Raw genomic sequence first — 16,779 nt, forward strand, 5'->3', positions numbered from 1 at the left:
GATTGTCGAGGCTCAAAATCTTGCTGAAGGTCCCTTGCTATGAGTCTAGCTGCTGCTGCTGCTCTTTCCTTGTAAACTACGTCTCTACTCCTAGACCAATTCTGAGGCAGTTTACTAGTTATTTGAAGGAATACCTGAGAGGGTTTCAGAGGGTTCCTTCCTCTTTCTACCATCTTGGTACTAAAAGTTCTTGTTTCTATTTTTAAATCAATATCAAAGTTCATTTTTTTGCAATTTATACTTGCTGTGTTCTCTTGTTCCCTTGTTCTTCATCTCTATCTCTCTGTCTCTATCTCTGTCTCTCTCTCTTCCCCTCTCTCTCATGATGAGAGTCAGTTGATTAGAAAAAAAATGCATGTGTTTAAACAACCACAGCATGGTTTATATTGCTGCATATCCTTTCCATTAATCAAGTGAGGTTTTTTGTCTTTTTTTTTTTTTAATTCATTCTCTGGGCAGAATCCTATATGCTTATTTCTGTTTTTAAAAACCGTTTCCTGTAAGTACACAACATTATTCAAACACTATAAATATTACAAAACAATTAAAATCCATGGTTGAAAGATCATATTGTAAGAAGAGAAAGCTTCTATTTCCGGCAGGTGTCTCAACAACCTCTGACTACCTAAGAATATGAGGTACTAATATATGCTCTATAAACAGCTTAAAAATGTATTGTGAAATAAGGAAAGGTGTTTATATATGAAATTAATTTAAGAAGCACTCACTCCATTTCTAAGCTTTCCCAAAAAGCTAATGTAATTAAAAAGGAAATATAGCCAAGAAAAACAAAACATATAAGAAGTAATTTTCAACTTAGATTTTATACAATTGTGAATCAAAGACATCTTCAAAAATAAAGATCATTTTGTTGAGAATATGTAACTACTAGGCTCAGATTGTTCTGTCTAAGAGTCCTACAGCAGAAGAAATATGATATGCGACTGCACTTGAAGATCATGGGCAGAGAGACAGTGGTCAGACCTCAGACAAATTAATTTTCCTATAAGTCACTTTGCTCAGTGATTCCTTTTACTATCATTACAGCCAATACTGAGTGATCAGAAACTGAAGTACAGAACCTAAAAGACTTTTAATATAATTAGCTCCTTAATTTTAAAAAACTTATCCTCTTTTGACACTCAGTCCTGTTTGACACAAAATAGGTAAATAAAATAAGAAAAGCTGACTCCTTTGAAGGTCACTATTAAGTGCAGCAATTATGAAAAGCAATTAACCAACCCCCCATTCTATTTTCCCCTCCATCAATCCTCTCCAAAACAGACCAACTACTTGTCTAGTCACTGACACACACAAAAAAAGATCAGTAAATTAATAATAGATATCTCACACTTGTCCAAAAACTAAAGAAAACTATACGACTGATTTCAACATTATCTGTCATTTACCATACCCTCTTCTATCTTTAATATTTGTTGTTGTTCAGTCATTTTCCAATACAATCTGACTCTTCATAATCTCATTTCAGGTTTTATCAGAAAAGATATTGGAGTGGTTTGCCATTTCCTTCACCAGTTCATTTTACAAATAATGGGTCACACAGGTAAGTGTTTGAGGCTAGATTTGAATTCAGAAAAACGAATCTTTCTGACTCTTGCCCAGTACTCTAGCCATTGCACCGCTTAGCTGCCCTTATTTATATTTAGTGGAGGTTGTTGATATTTCAGAATTGAATTTCCCATACAGATATCTGTCTTCCACCAACAGTTAAGGGAAATAAATGCAAAGAGGAACAAATTGAGAAAAGCATTAAAAGAGAATTAGTGTGAGGACTTCCTCTTTCCCTATGCTTCCTCACCAAGGTTTTAGCACAGTAATTGACCATCAGGTTTTTAAAAATTTATTTATTGTGATTTTATTTGTGATATTAGTGTCCAAGAAATTTTAATGCAGTTTTTCTATTATTAAAAGTTCAAAATTATGCTAAGACTTTTGGGACATACATCCTTATTCAATGAATTAATTCCAGTGGCTTACCTAATTCACTGGTATGGCATTCAAAGCTCTTCACAACTTTGTATTTTTCTTTTTTCCCCACATTTCTTTCTCCATATTTCCCTCTACATACTTTGTGTAATCCAGTAGTACTGATTTCCTTGTTGTCCCTGCAAGATACCTTACCTCCAGACTGTTCATTTTAATAGTCTGTTGCTCTTCTCTAAAATATTCTCCATCCTCAGTTTCCTAATTTCCTTGGCTTCTATAAAGTTTAAGTTAAATATCATCTTCTATAAGAAATGTCCTCATCTTTTATAATACAATTGGCTTCCCTCTATTGATTATCTCCAATTTATGCCACCTATGTTGTGTTTGAAAATAATTATTTTCGTGTTGTCTGCTCCCTTTGAAAGCAGGGGTGGTCATCTGTCTTTCTTTATAACCCCAGCGTCTTAAGAAAGGCATACTGACTTCCTAAAAAAACCTAAGTCATTGCTGCTATTGTTCAGCCATTTCATCTGTGTCTGACTCTTAGTGATCTATTAGAATTTTTTTTTGGGGGGGCAAAGATTTTTGGGGGGAGTGGTTTGCTATTACCTTCTTCAGCTTTGCCTTCTCCAACTCATTCACAGAAGAGGAAACTGAAGAAAACAAGGTGAAATGACTTACCTAGGGTCACATAGCTATTAAGAATGTAAAACCAAAATTGAACTTGGAAAGATGAGTCTTCCTGACTCCAGGCCTAGTACTCTAGACCCTGTGCCACCTACCTCCTGATGATCCCAAGTTGGCAAACTATTTTCCTTTTGCTTGGTAAAGGGTACTAAGATAAATTAGGTAAAATCTCAGGTAGTAATTATCTAAATTAGGTACCCTTCCCACAAGAAACAATTCTATGGCCTTGAGCTATAGCATCTCAATGACAATCTGTCTTCTCTGATTAACTATGGTATAATGAATTGATATAGACATACAATAATTTTCAGCCTTTAATTTTCTCTTCAGAACTTTGTATTAAGATTTTAGTCTTTATATGCCATTAGTCTATTATTAACTATTTAATTAAATGTAAGTATTTGTTATTCCTTTAAAAAAGGACACAAATTCTGGGAACTGAACAGAGTCTTCATTGGCCACAACTACTGAATTTGATCTGCTTTAGAAAAATCTTTCTGGCTTACAAAAACATTTGTCAACATTAAAAAATATGCCTCTATTCATTTTTTGAAACATTGATAATTTGGATTCCCTTTTATTTTTTATGGAAATAATAATTACTTTTAAAATATATTATCTAAGTTTTCTCCTTAAAAAAAAAAAAAAAAAAAGGAGCAGTTCAGCAAAGACAACTATCAACAAAGCCTTTGTACAATACATAGTTTCACCTCTGTAAAAGAGGAAAGGAAATTTTCTTTTCTCTTATCCAAGGCTGTAATATTCTCTCTAAAATGTAATGTTCTCTGTTGAGGTTTTCTTGGGGTCTCTAGAGGTAGCCTTCATTTCAGTTCAGTAATCACCACAAATGCAGCCCGGTGTTAAAGTCCAAATCCTTTACTATCTCTTTCAAAGTCTTGTCTCCTTCACTTGGTACTGGGCTAGTTTTCTGGAGGCCTTCCAGATCTTGGTTTCAGTGGAGAAGGAAAGGAGAGACTCCCACCACTTCTCTGTCTTTCCTAGTTCTGATTCTGGCTGAGGCTCCTAGCTTATAAATGCTCTCTTATCAAAGGTGTGAATCTTATAGAACTATAGTACTGAACTAGAGAACTGTTAAGCACCATGCTAAATTAGATAACTATTGTCTCTATCAATTCCACTGACTGTAAGAATCCTTGTTTCAAATTCAGAGTTCTGGCCCTAACACAAGGCCACATCAGCTTTCCTTTTGTTGAATTTCTGGTTAACAGAAGGAAACATCAGGCAAAAATAAGTATCTACATTGTACAGACCTTCCTAGTACATGATCAGAAAGGCAATAGGCCTTTTCAGATTCACCTCTGCAAATTTCTGTTTCTCTCCTTTCTCTTCAATGAATTAAGTACGATAAAGTTACAGGAAGGAAAGATTGGCCACATACTATAATAAACTTATTGGAATAACAAGTTTGATCAGTGTCCGTAAAGGTGCATTAGGTCTGTATCTGGGGCATCAGATTTCAGTTATAATGAGGCTTAACTGTGTCCTCGCACTTTAGGTCTCCTAGCACTTCAGACTTAGAGACTTTCTGCTACTTTCTAAGACTGTTATTTGGACCGTTCCAGTCTTTTATGAGAAAGAAAGAAAGAAAACATCTTGGAATTAAAGAGTTAGAACATTATAGCTCTTTAAGCTTATAAAAAGGAGGCAATGTGTTAAATGTTATTAGTTGCCTCCTTCTTTGAAATTGTTAAACAACATTTGCTTTTAGTTTGGGGAAAAAATACCATCCCAGGACAAAATCAGCAATACAAGACCCTCCAGGGGTCCAACTCAAGACATTTTGCATATATGTCAAATTCCAGAGTTTGCTCTATTATTATGACAAGGCTCAAACATATTAGGTTAAAAAAACCAAAAGCACCATCATGGTCAAGTCTGCCTCATGCTAATTGTGTAATATTTTGGACAAGTCATTCTCATTGCCCCAGGCTACTGGCTAACACCAGAAATTGTAGAAAAGTTACTAATCTGCATTGATACACATAATTTCCCCATTGGGAAACTCCCTGTCATCGGTGAAATCACAACTACACCCATACTACAACAAACATCTACATATTTTGTTTGGGCCTTTAAATGCCCAAAATATTTTCATCTGCAGGAAAAAATATACTATTTTAAAACCAAAATGAACTCTATATCTCATCTGAACAAACTGTGATCTAGTGTGTACTTAAAAGAAATGATTTTTTGGCTTGTTCCACAGATGGCTTCTTTTGGAGAGAGAATGTTATTGCATCACCTGGATTAGGGGAAGGACAATTTTACCAAAGCATTCAGTCATATTTACTCATGATCACACAAAGCTAGGCTAGAAATGTAATCAAACGAATATAAACAATCCGTTCAATATGTATCAATATACAATGCTGATGTGAACAGATACACGTGTGTGTGGGAGGAGTTAGGGTGGGATCTATGTCTGTGTATCTCTTACCTGCTTGTCTAGGTATCTTTCTCCCTGTCTATCTCTCCTTGTCTCCTCTGCCTGCCTGCCTGCTTCTCTTTTCCTATTGGTCTCTCTCAACTTGTTTCCGTCTTCTCTCCTCCACTCTCCACCTATTTAGTTAAAAATAATCTGCTTTTTCTTAAGGATTTAATTTCTGCATTCAGGTTTCTTAGTACAGTAAAACAACCTCAAAGGAAAGGGAAACAAGGTCCCACAGAATTCAAATTACTTGATGAAGGTGACCTTGGACAAATCAGGACTAGAAATCAAGTCTTAACTCAGTTTGGATTTGTGTTCTATACTATGCTGTCTCTAAAAAAAGAATACATGGATAATCCCACTGTTTAAAAAAGGCAGAATTATAGGGCAGCTAGGTGGTGCAGTGGATAGATTACCAGCCCTAAAGTCAGGAGGACCTAAGTTCAAATCTGGTCTCAGACACTTACCACTTCCTAGCTGTGTGACCCTGGTCAAGTCACTTACTTCCAATTGCCTCAGCTTAAAAAAAAAAAAAAAAAAAAAAAGAAAAGAAAAGAAAAAGCCAGAATCGTTTTAGACAGATTAAGAAGCATTTCCCTAGAAAGAAAAGTTAGCTTTTTATAAATTGACTATGGGGAAATTGAGAAAAAGAAAATAAATGTACTTAAGCAAAATAAAATTATCGTATATAAATATATGATCCCCTTTTTATTTGTTTTATTCCTCGCCATGCTTTCTGAGTACAAAAGCTATTATTTTTTATTTTTTATTTTAAGAAGCAAAAACACCCAATAATATTTCAGTGTGATGAGGTCTTCAGTGTGGGTATACTTAACAGAAAAAAAAAAAACAAAACTGAAGAATTGATTAAAAAAAAATTAATTCCTGAGGCCAGCAAGCAGGCTGGGGGGGGGGGAGGGGAAGACACTGATAGAGATCACTTTAGTTCTGTGGTCCCACACTCTGGGGGAGTCGGAAATCCAAATTATGTCACTCTTTAGGTCTATCTTCTGTAGAGATCTCAAGCAGCCTCACTTTGCCATGACCTATCAGAAATCCTAGTCATGTCCCTGAGGTTACATTTTTCCTAAAAAAAAAAAATCTACTTAAGGGCCATGGCTTAGCTGTTGCTCTCCTCTGGGTCATCTGGCCATGGCAGTCTGCCTCATGGTGTCTTTCTCTTTACCTCTCTCCTATGCCATGTAGTATCTCTCCTAACTCCACTATACTTCTCAACCTCATTTCTCCTCCTTACAGCTAATTAACTTTTTTAGAGTGCTAAGACCCTTTGAGGATTTAGCTTGCCAGCTAAACCTCATGGAGTGCTCCCTTTTTACTGGGTAATGGTGAATTCCACTGAGGAGCTTGTCTTTTTAGGCTCTAATGAGGGGTGTCTATTGTATCCTTTCATTTTGTCTGTATCCCTTTTCCTCTAAATAAATCTACCTTTTTTCCAATGGCCATGGTGAATTTTTCACCTGACTGAACCGAGCCTTTGGTGCCTACCATCATCTGGTTCCTACATCACCCACATCAAATGTATTTAGTAAGAGTTTTCTTCTACCTTTAAGAAAAAAAAATTGTGATTCAGATAGTACATATTGACACAGAATACAGAGTTAAAAAGCAATAATATTCTGGTAATTGGGCAGTTGAAAATAAATTTTTTAAAGTACTATAACAGAAGTCTGGGAGATGGGAAGGAACAAGTTAATGAAGGAAATGTCTCAAAAGCCAATTTGTTATTAATGACCAGAACCACACCCTACCTCTTTTTTCCCCCTTACACATAAATAGTTTATGTTGTTTAAAGGCAATTGGCTCTGTATCTTTCTCTGTATTTGCTGTGTTTTTCAGATCAATTCTATAAACATTTCTGGATAACTTCACTCTGTTCCTGACTGCTCTGCAAATTACAGGGTTAGACTAGCTAATCTCTATGCCCCCATGCAATCCAAAATTTCTATGCCTCTATAACTTAGTAAAGTATGGTATTTATGTGCCAGTTCACATGGGAATGAGAAAGAGGAAGAAAATGACAGAGAAATGTTACCTGTTTAAACAGGTCTGAAATTCTGAGAATAATCACTGCCAAAGTCTCCTGACTTTGTCCTGCATGACTCAGAATTCTATTGAGATTCTATATTTTATTGAGAATCCTACAGAATTCTAGTACTGAGAAAATACCAATTAAGAATTTTGTTACATGATGATTAGTTAATATATGTGATGTGACTAATTCAGAAGCAGAGACTTTAGGATTTAGATTTGGAAGTCACTGATATTTACACATGGCCATACAAGTTAGTAAGTGCTCAAAATCAGGATCCCTGTCTTAAGTTTTGAAGTTTAATTTTTAACCTGAATAAGGAATATTATATTTGTCCATGTTACATTTTGCTTTGTGAGTTTGGGAATACATTATATTTGCTTATTTCCAGCTTTTAATTATTCAATTAACAAGCATTTATTAAGCTGCTACTACATGTCAGGTACTATTCTAAACACTGGAGATAACAAAAGTAAATAGATAAAAGTGCCCTGCCTTCAAGGAACTTACAATCTAAGTAGAAGAGATAAAAGGCAAAAATAGACCAATTTATTATATCAAATCATCTGTAAAGACCCCTTTAATATCTAGAAAAGTAACTCAACATCTGTTTCACCCACAATAGGCTGCTTGATTTTCTAAGTCATGACTCTGTGTTTGTATAAGGCATCTTCTGGGCCTGGATCAGACAGACTTCCTCTCTTCAGAATTTTTGTTTTTTCTCTTTTCAAGGTTCAAGTAAGGAACTTTCTCTAGGAAACCTTAATTACCCTTTCCCCTGCCTCCAAGTATTAAAACTTTCTCCCATATCCCTATTCTTGGTCGTCTATTCGTTTCCCATGTGATAACCTCCCAAATGGACTCCAAAGTTCTTGCAGGCAAAAATGATTATAGTTTTATCATTAAAACCCTTGGTTCCAGAAACAGTATCATGACAGATTTCTCTTCAGTTCACATAAAAAAAAATCTGTCCTAAGTTATAAATATAAATATGAAATCATATTTATCAAATAATCTAAAACCTCCATTTTAGAATATAATCACATAAAATGATTAGGAAGTTCCATTAGAAAAAAATCTTTGGCATTCTTAAAGGTTAGTTTCCTTCCCATTCTAAAGTAAATAATGAGCTTTGTCAAGGAGATTATATCAGCTAAAACAATTTATAGGTCAAACTATTAGAAAATTTTTAAACTAAACTATAAATTTAATAAATTCTTAATTTCTTCTCATCTTACTACACTATTTCTAGGTTTTTTCCACCAAAGGAGGTATAAAACAAATCTGAAAAATATCCAATCAAAAGTTTGTTAAATAAATAGTTTACATTAACTTAATTTTCTAAGTTACAATAATGATCTCTATCTCATAGGAATGAAAACTAATTATGACAAAAATGTTACTATGTACAAAATCCACCTGCAAAGTCATTAACTATAGTTTTTTCTTCTTTTTTTTGACCTTTTTGAGACCCCATAAAAATGTGACAAATAACACTATCTTTCAAATTTATCATTTAGTTAGTTCCTTGTTCAAGATAAGAACTTATATTCCAAAGGGGGCATAAATCTATGAAGAAATCACCCAGCTAGTTTATCAACACTATCAACATCACAATCTTAGACAATCATTGTAGATGGAGAGATAAACTAGGAGCCAGAATTCAATAGGAAGAGTAAAGGACTGGAATGTATCTTTAAAATTATACACTTGTAACAACTTAAAATTTCCCTACTAAACAAAACCCATATTTTACCCTAATATTTTTGGGGTGAAACAATATATCTATGAAGCAAGATATATTACAGTTTCTGAAGAATTACAGCTTCAGGTCCCACAAAGAGCAGCGCATGTATGATCTACTTAAGTAAAGAGAACCATAATTAAACCTGTGAATAGTGGTTCAAAAAGTATGTAAAATATATTATCTTAAAGTAAAGTGTGGCCAGAAAAGATAAACCAGGAGTAAAAACCAATGAACACCTCATTTGCTCTATTTGTACTCATGACACCTCATGAAATCAAGAGTACACTAAGTGAAACTCCCTAGGTGGATTTACAGGAAATATATTAACAAGAGTCACACAAGGTGAGAAGGCATAGATTGAATAAAGTTTGCACCACAGGGTGTACCTACTATAAAAAGAACAGGATTTTTTTTTTAAGTATTATTCTATCAAGTAAGATTGTATTATTTTGGACCAGAGATATACATTTGCATATATACACACATATATAGATAGATAGATATAGATATAGATAGATACAATATATACATACATGCATATATATATATATATATTTATACATATGCTTGTAGCCCGATCAAAATACTGTTCCTTAACATTTTATTATATACTTTGAGTTTGATAGAGTAACATTATATCCTTAGACTCTGACAGTGCACATCTTTCAAACTCTGTAAGAAATGTCAAGTGTCTCAACGTATAAATATTTTAAAACACACTAAAAAGCTCTGTAGACAGCTTACTAGATATCCATTTGACAATTACATTGGTGTTCACAGAAATTAATTTTTAAAGCAACTATGTACTTCAGTATCAAAGAAGACAAACGCAGGTCTCTAGTGTCCAATTTTAAGAGTCTCACTAGTCTAACAGCAACAAATGCTCCGGGAAAACTGAAAATCAAATCAGTAGAAAACTAGTTTGCAATTCTGCATATTCCTGAAGTAGGTTTAATTGGAAAAAAAGAGTTTTATACCCCACCATGACTATGCTAAATATTACTTCCTGTACATGGTTTTAAACCACTCTCTAAATGAATAGATTCTCGCACCTCTACTTCCTCTAAACTTCATTTAGACAAGTTAAAACACTGAATATGAAAATTTAGATGATTTAAAGTTCTAGAATGCACGATTTGATTAGCAAATACGAATGTTGCCTGGAGTGTTTGCCACAGCAGTATTTAACCTTTACATAAACCAAGTCTGGCTAGACATAATAGTTTATTATTTTCCAGAGAGTCTGCACAAAGGAAGTATGTAATTTGCGTAATTAGCATAATGCTTTCTGCTTTAATGTTGCTAACCAAATGAACCGTCCTAAAACAGAACTACACAAAGTGCATTCACCGGGTTTACGCTTGGGGAAAGCCTCAACGCGGTTGAATGTGGATTAATAATCTACCATATAAGAGAAAGCAGAGACTTTTACAGTGGTTCTTTCCCAAATGCTCTATGCGGACTCAGTTTGTATTCTTTTAAACGCCCCTAAAGAGATCCTTCCCCGGGACAATTTAAGCTTCTCTCTTCCCGAGGTTCCACCGATTAGTTTAGATTCAACAATCCAGCGTCCTCCTCCAGCTCTCTGTGGGAGATTACCTTGCCAGTCAGTGCTACGCGTCCTAAAAGCGCTTCGGACAACCTGGGGCCACGGAGCCCAACTGGGCTGCATCTCAAAGAGGCAAGTGCACTTCTCCCAGACTCCCGGAACTGACAGATCCAAGTGAGTGCTAGGTAGCTAGCTGCCTTACCTGCCCGAAGTCAGCGCTCCACAGAGCCAGGAGTCCAGCCTGGTGAAAGGCGCTCAGTTCCACCGGGTCAGAATGCTCCGCGTTCAGCTCACCTGCTCAGCTCGTACTGGCGGCTGGAGCCGGTGAGGTTCAAGCATGGGGAAAGCTTGCCCAGGTTCTCCCCCAGGGACGCCGGCTGCTGGGCGGGAGGGGCGAAAAGAGTGGCAGTGGAGGAGGCATCACGACCAACAGCTGCAACTTCCTAACACTCACACATACATACATACACACACACACACACACACACACACGCAGTCACTCTCACACTCACTCACACGCGAGCCGTCTCTTAAAGGGGAACAGTCAGTCCGGTCTATGAACTTTAAATGGCCTCCGACCAAAAAGACGGAAGCACTTTGGCAAAGTTTACTATAAACTCAGGTGCCTGGATTTCCATGGAAAGAGCTGGAAGAGAGGATATTTCAGGCTGGTTGTGTCTAGGTTGGTTCACTGAATAAATATCAGGAAAATCTGACCGTATAAGTGGCTGTTTGTTTTGTTTTTGTAGCCCTGGCACCTTGTGTAGGATAGGCACGAACAATAAATGCTTGCTGAATTTGAAACTTTCAAAACTATCAACTAAACAATTACATTCTGTAGGGCCTAAATTTACAACGCTTCAGATATTGGCTAGACAACTTAGTGTAGAGAATCCTAAACTTGGAACTAGGCAGATCTGAATTCAAATACTGCCTCAAACACAACTGTGGGAGCCTGAACAAGTTACTTGAAAGAAGACCAGAATTTAGGAATATCCGGAGGAAAAAGCACATTTTTGCTCAGTTGATGGGCCCGGTTCTTTTAGGCTCAAGTTTCCTTTTTCTGTAAAAATGTAATAATAGTACCTGCTTGATATGAGGTTCAAATGAGATAATGAATATAAAGTATAAATGCTAGTTAATATTATTTATTCTGACACCTATGGAAAAACCATTATAGGGACAAAACCTAAAGGGACAGCAAGATTTAATTATAGGATCACAGGCTTGGAGTTTGAAGGATTCTGTTAGAGGATATAGTGCAACCTCTTTATCTTACAGAAGAGGGAAGTGAAACTCTGAAGTATTAAGTGCCTGAGCCACACCACAGAGTTAGGAAGCAGCAGAATTGGGATCAAAAGTTTAGTCCTCTGATCCCAGAACCAATGCTTTTCCCACTGTACCTATTCCTAATGTAGCAGTCCTCTCATGCTGCTCTACAAGAATTCCACTGCTTTAACTTTCTCTATCCCTTTATTCCCTCCTCCTTCTGCTTTTATACTCCTCTCCCTTCATCACAAAATATCCATATACTTAGACATTGTTCCCACTGCTAGCTATACACCCATAGGAAATTAGAGGCAGGAAAGTTTCATATGTACCAAAATACCATAAAAGAAAACTGAATACAGAAGGGATATGCACTGACTGAAGAGATGAAGACGAAAGTGGCTGAATAAATCCTGGTTCCTGAATGAATGGAATTACTTATAATAAGAAAAAAAATCAATATGAAGAGTTCAGATAACATAGGGAATACATATGAAATTATTGAAAAATTCATTATATATGATAAGCCATATATAAAATAACAAAATCACTATAAATAGAGGAGAAGGAAGGAGTAAGGGAGGGAGAGAGGGAATGTTGTGTTGGAGGAAGATCTAACTCAGTTCTCTGTAGAAGTGAGAAATACTGAATATATTGCAGAACTCAAATTATGTTTTCCATTACTTTGATTGAACTAATTTCTCCCCTCTTCCCATTTTAATCTTTTATATAAGATTGGCTTTCTGGGTAATATAGGAGGGGAGATATGTTTGGAAATGAAGGTAATATAAAAATGAAAGATATCAATAAAATGTATTTAGATATTGATTGAGTGGTTGTTATAGATCAAAGTAGAATACTTCAAAGATTTTGTCCACTTCAGTGATTCTATGACTATGTGCTCAATATTGAGTTAAGGGGAGGAGATTATCTAGTATAAGTATGTCTCTTCTTTTAAAAGCTGAGTTTGTATTTGGAAAGAGAATAAAGAATGAAAGTGTTGCTGAGGGAATAGAAGTAATTATTTTAAGTGTCAGTAGAGGAAAAATAGAGTGCTTTAGGGAAAGTGTGGGGAATATGAAGAACAACTATCTCTTAGAACACAAGGGGTAGTTTCTTGGAAAAGATGAATCTTGATTAAGGTCTAAATTGATGGGGAGAATATGTGTAAGTAAAGAAGAAAAGAAAACTAATTTTCACAGAGACAGCATTGTAGATTTGTAAAACAACTAGAGTTGCAAGTTTCAATTGGAAGGAGTGAGAAATAATGTTGGAAAAGTAATGCAAGACTAGATTTATGTTTAAAAACAAGACTGAGAAATTTAGAGAGTTAGGGATTAAAGCAATTATCAAAACTAAGAAGTTGGAAACAGCCCTTTTACTAACCCATTTTATTCTACTAGTCTTTAAGTTTAGCAAAATCTTTTTACCAGCTGAGAGTAGAGAAATTATGTTCTTACAAGATAAAATATTAATTAATTATGATAATTAATGATAATAAAGCCAGCATTTTAACGTTTGAAGAAGACTTTACAGCTGAATAACTCTAACAGAATGAGAGGTAAATGATTACCAAGAAGTATAGAAGGTAGAGCTGGAAAAATCCTTAGATATAACCTAGTTTATCCTTTTCAGTTTACAAATGAGGAGAATGTGTTCCAGAAAAATAAAGGCTAGCCTAAGGTCATACAAATAGTAAATAATCGGCATATGAATACAGAGCCACTAAAACCATGATGCATTATGGGTTTTTTTTTTTCCTAGTACCTTCTACTAGAAAAAAGAAGAAAAAAAAAAAAAAGATATTCCTCAGATGTGTGAGAAAGGTGATGAAGAAAAAACAAGAAAAAAATAGAATTGAGATGAGAATGGAAAAAATAGAAAGTAAGAAAGAAAATACCTATAAATTGAAACAATTAGAAATAATTTGAAGCAAACATGCATAAAGGTAGGGCTCTGCACCACTCCAGTTAATAGCAAAACTCTGAAACATCTGAACTGAATCAAACATCAACAATAAACTAAATGTGAAAAAATCCTTAATCTATTTGAAAGGAATTTAGGGATTTGGGGTCATTAGAGTAAAATAAATGACATTATGTAGGAAATAGCTTGAAATTAGTTAAAAAGAATCAGTCCCACATATATAAAATCAGTCACATGTATCAGAATGACAAATTAGTTTTGAGTGACTCAGGTGAGTAGTGCTCAAATCAATTAAATATGAGCTTCTGGCAGTGAATTGCCCTATCCAGGAACAATCTAGTGACCTTAAAAGATCAAAATCTCTGTGGCAACAATCAAGCACTAGTGGTGGTATCCACTAGAGCTGGAGGTAATGTCTGTGGAGCAACTATGGCTGGAGACTGTGTTTGCACTGATAGTTGAGAGACCTGTGGGGAAGTAAGCTTCAAGACTCTGAAAGGACACCATTTTTAGCACCTAGAAGATAACTGTATCCACAAGGAACTTCATGAGAATTCCAAGAGAAGAAGAAAAAAGATTCTAGAAAACAAAAGCTATAAGTTAAACATTTGCCATATGTGACCCAGTTTTGGGGTTTTCATGACAAAGATATAGAATAGTTTGACATTTCCTTCTTCAACACATTTTCCAGATGAGGAAATTGGTTCAGTGATTTAAACAGATCTAATAAGTGTCTGAGGCTGGATTTGAATTCAAGTAGATGAGTCTTTCTGACTCCTGGATTGGTATTCAATCCATTTTACCATCTAGCTACTTTGTGACTTATTACTATTAAAAAAAAAATGCACTTACTCTTGAGAAGATGTCACCTCAGAGAAACTAAAGCATGGAAAAGGACTTGATTTAGAAAAGCCAAGGTCATCCACTGCATTCCAGACCATCACTGGTCCTCTTAGCTTTTGTCTCATGATTGGACTTTAACAATTCTGGAGAAGAGGATGAGGAGAAACTCTCAATTAATTAAATCTCATTTACAAGTTAGTCAAAATATCATCTTCAACACTAGTAGATTCATTTTGACTTGTGTAAGCAAGGGTTAAGTATGTTCTTATTATTTCTGTAACAAATAATCTCACTATATAACAAAAACAAAAATAATCATAGCAAACATTTTTATAGTGCTTATTATATGCCAGGAATGGTGTTAAATATTATCTCAATTGTCCCTCACAACAACCCTAGTAGAGGTTATTATTATTCCCATTTTACAGAAAAGGAAACCGAGGCAAACAGGGATTAAATAACTTGCTTAGATTCACACAGTGTCTGAGATACATTTGAACTCAGGTCTTCCTGATTCCAGTCTCAGAACTCTATCCACTATTGTCAGCATACACTAAGTAAGCTAATTACCTCTGGCTAATAATCAGTGGAATATCTCACCGTGGTGACTGATAAGAAAAGCACTAGAAACTTCATTGACCTTCAGGATTAACCCTAGAAATGTGAAGATGAAGTAGTCATGTGATGTAAGTGGGAGTGGGGAAATAGATCCAACTTGAGGGGGTACCTCAGGAAAAAAAAATATAGCATGGAAATTTTTAAGGGACTAACAGAAAAATAATTTATATTAATAAAGTTAAGGAGAATGCTACCATGATAATAATACAGTAAATAATAAAATAATAAATAAAGCTCCTAGCCTTCATTCCCTTCCAAAGTAGTTACTAGCTCTACTCTGTGATTTCTGTATTATCTAAATTTACTGTGAAACTAAAAGACTCAAAACCTTATACATTATGTAAAAATGGGAGGTGAACAATTAAAAATATAATCACCTAACATCTTGATAAGATCCATTCTTCAAAGATAGACATTGTAAGTTTTTTTTTCTTTAACATTGTTCCTAAACACTATACTATAAACCTTAGTCTAATTGTTTATTTTGCCAAAAAAAACTCAGTCAAATCAAATTTTTTTTTCTTTTCCCATGTAATCCCAGAGGCTCTTAGAACAGTTCTGTACTGACAATATGTTTTAATAAAACTTTAAGATGTTGTTATTGTGTCTTATTTCTTGAATTAATCTGTACTTATCAAGTATAGCAAGAGACACTAGCCAAACAAATTATAATTAGCAATGGTGGAGGTAATAATCTTCTGATTTTGTGACAGAGGATCTTTTGTTTCTAGCCTTCTGAATTAATGTCAGTGCCAAGATGGCGAGTCTGGAAAGAACCTACCCATGTTGCCATTATAATTTAATTTACTTTGGTGTTTCTCAATCACTACATTTGTTTTGGTCCCTGTAGCAGGGCTACATGCTTAGTTGTTTTTCCTGTATCTGTTCATGGAATATTTCCTTTTAATTGAATAGTAGTTTAATAATATTTATTGTCTTATTGCAATTTCAAGCAGCAAATTATTGACTAGGATTTGCTCACCTGGTATCACAATTGGCACTGACTGCAATACCTTTATAAACAATACTTTGGAGTCACTTATGTGGAATCACAACAATGTTTTTTTTGCTTGCTGAAGTAATCCACAGCAGCTAAAGTAGATTATCCTGTAATTACTTTCTAGTCCCTCCAGTTCTGTGGGATGAAGGAACCATCTATTGTAAACTCAGTATAGAAAGAAGTACTCTCTGAATTTATAAGATGTGAGTCAAAAATTCCTCTCTACATTCATTTTTATGAGAACAGAAGAACCTTTCAAACAGCTGTTTTTCCAGGTCATGCAGTAATCAAATCTTAGGGAAACCATTTACCTACATTCAGAAAACAATCTGTTTCCACCTTCTGTGAACTCTCACAGACCATCTAAACCCATCAGCTAATTGGTCAGTCAGTCAATAAACATTTTCAAGGGCATCCTAATGTGCTAGGCACTGTACTAAACACAGACGATACAAAGAAACACAAAACCTTTCAAGAATCTCAGTTTGATGGGGAAAATAACACAAAAATAACAAGCCACAGAGAGAAGAATATGGTGAGCTCTCTTTACTGTACTACCTGACCTCACAGGAAGTTCTGCATACAGGTGTCATCAAACCAGCATTCACAAGAATATTTCCTCTCTATGAGTTAGTATGTCATCTCATCACTCAATTGACAGAGTACTGAATTTCCCACCTTGGGCACAGTTTGT

General features: G+C 35.1%; 1 protein-coding gene across 5 annotated transcripts in view; it reads right to left on the reverse strand.

The window, feature by feature from the left end:
* Positions 1-10,988, reverse strand: part of MCTP2 (multiple C2 and transmembrane domain containing 2) — a 260,840-nt gene extending 249,852 nt beyond the window's left edge. For 3 of the 5 annotated variants that reach the window (XM_074295057.1, XM_074295058.1, XM_074295059.1), the window contains exon 1: positions 10,632-10,987. The gene's annotated coding sequence lies outside the window, so the exon portion shown is untranslated. Of the gene's footprint in view, positions 1-10,631 lie in introns of all 5 variants that reach the window. The other 2 variants (XM_074295061.1, XM_074295062.1) reach the window with 2 other exon arrangements.
* Positions 10,989-16,779: the final 5,791 nt, after the last annotated feature.

This window comes from Sminthopsis crassicaudata, chromosome 2, assembly GCF_048593235.1.
Source record: "Sminthopsis crassicaudata isolate SCR6 chromosome 2, ASM4859323v1, whole genome shotgun sequence".
In the NCBI taxonomy this organism is placed as follows: domain Eukaryota; kingdom Metazoa; phylum Chordata; class Mammalia; order Dasyuromorphia; family Dasyuridae; genus Sminthopsis; species Sminthopsis crassicaudata.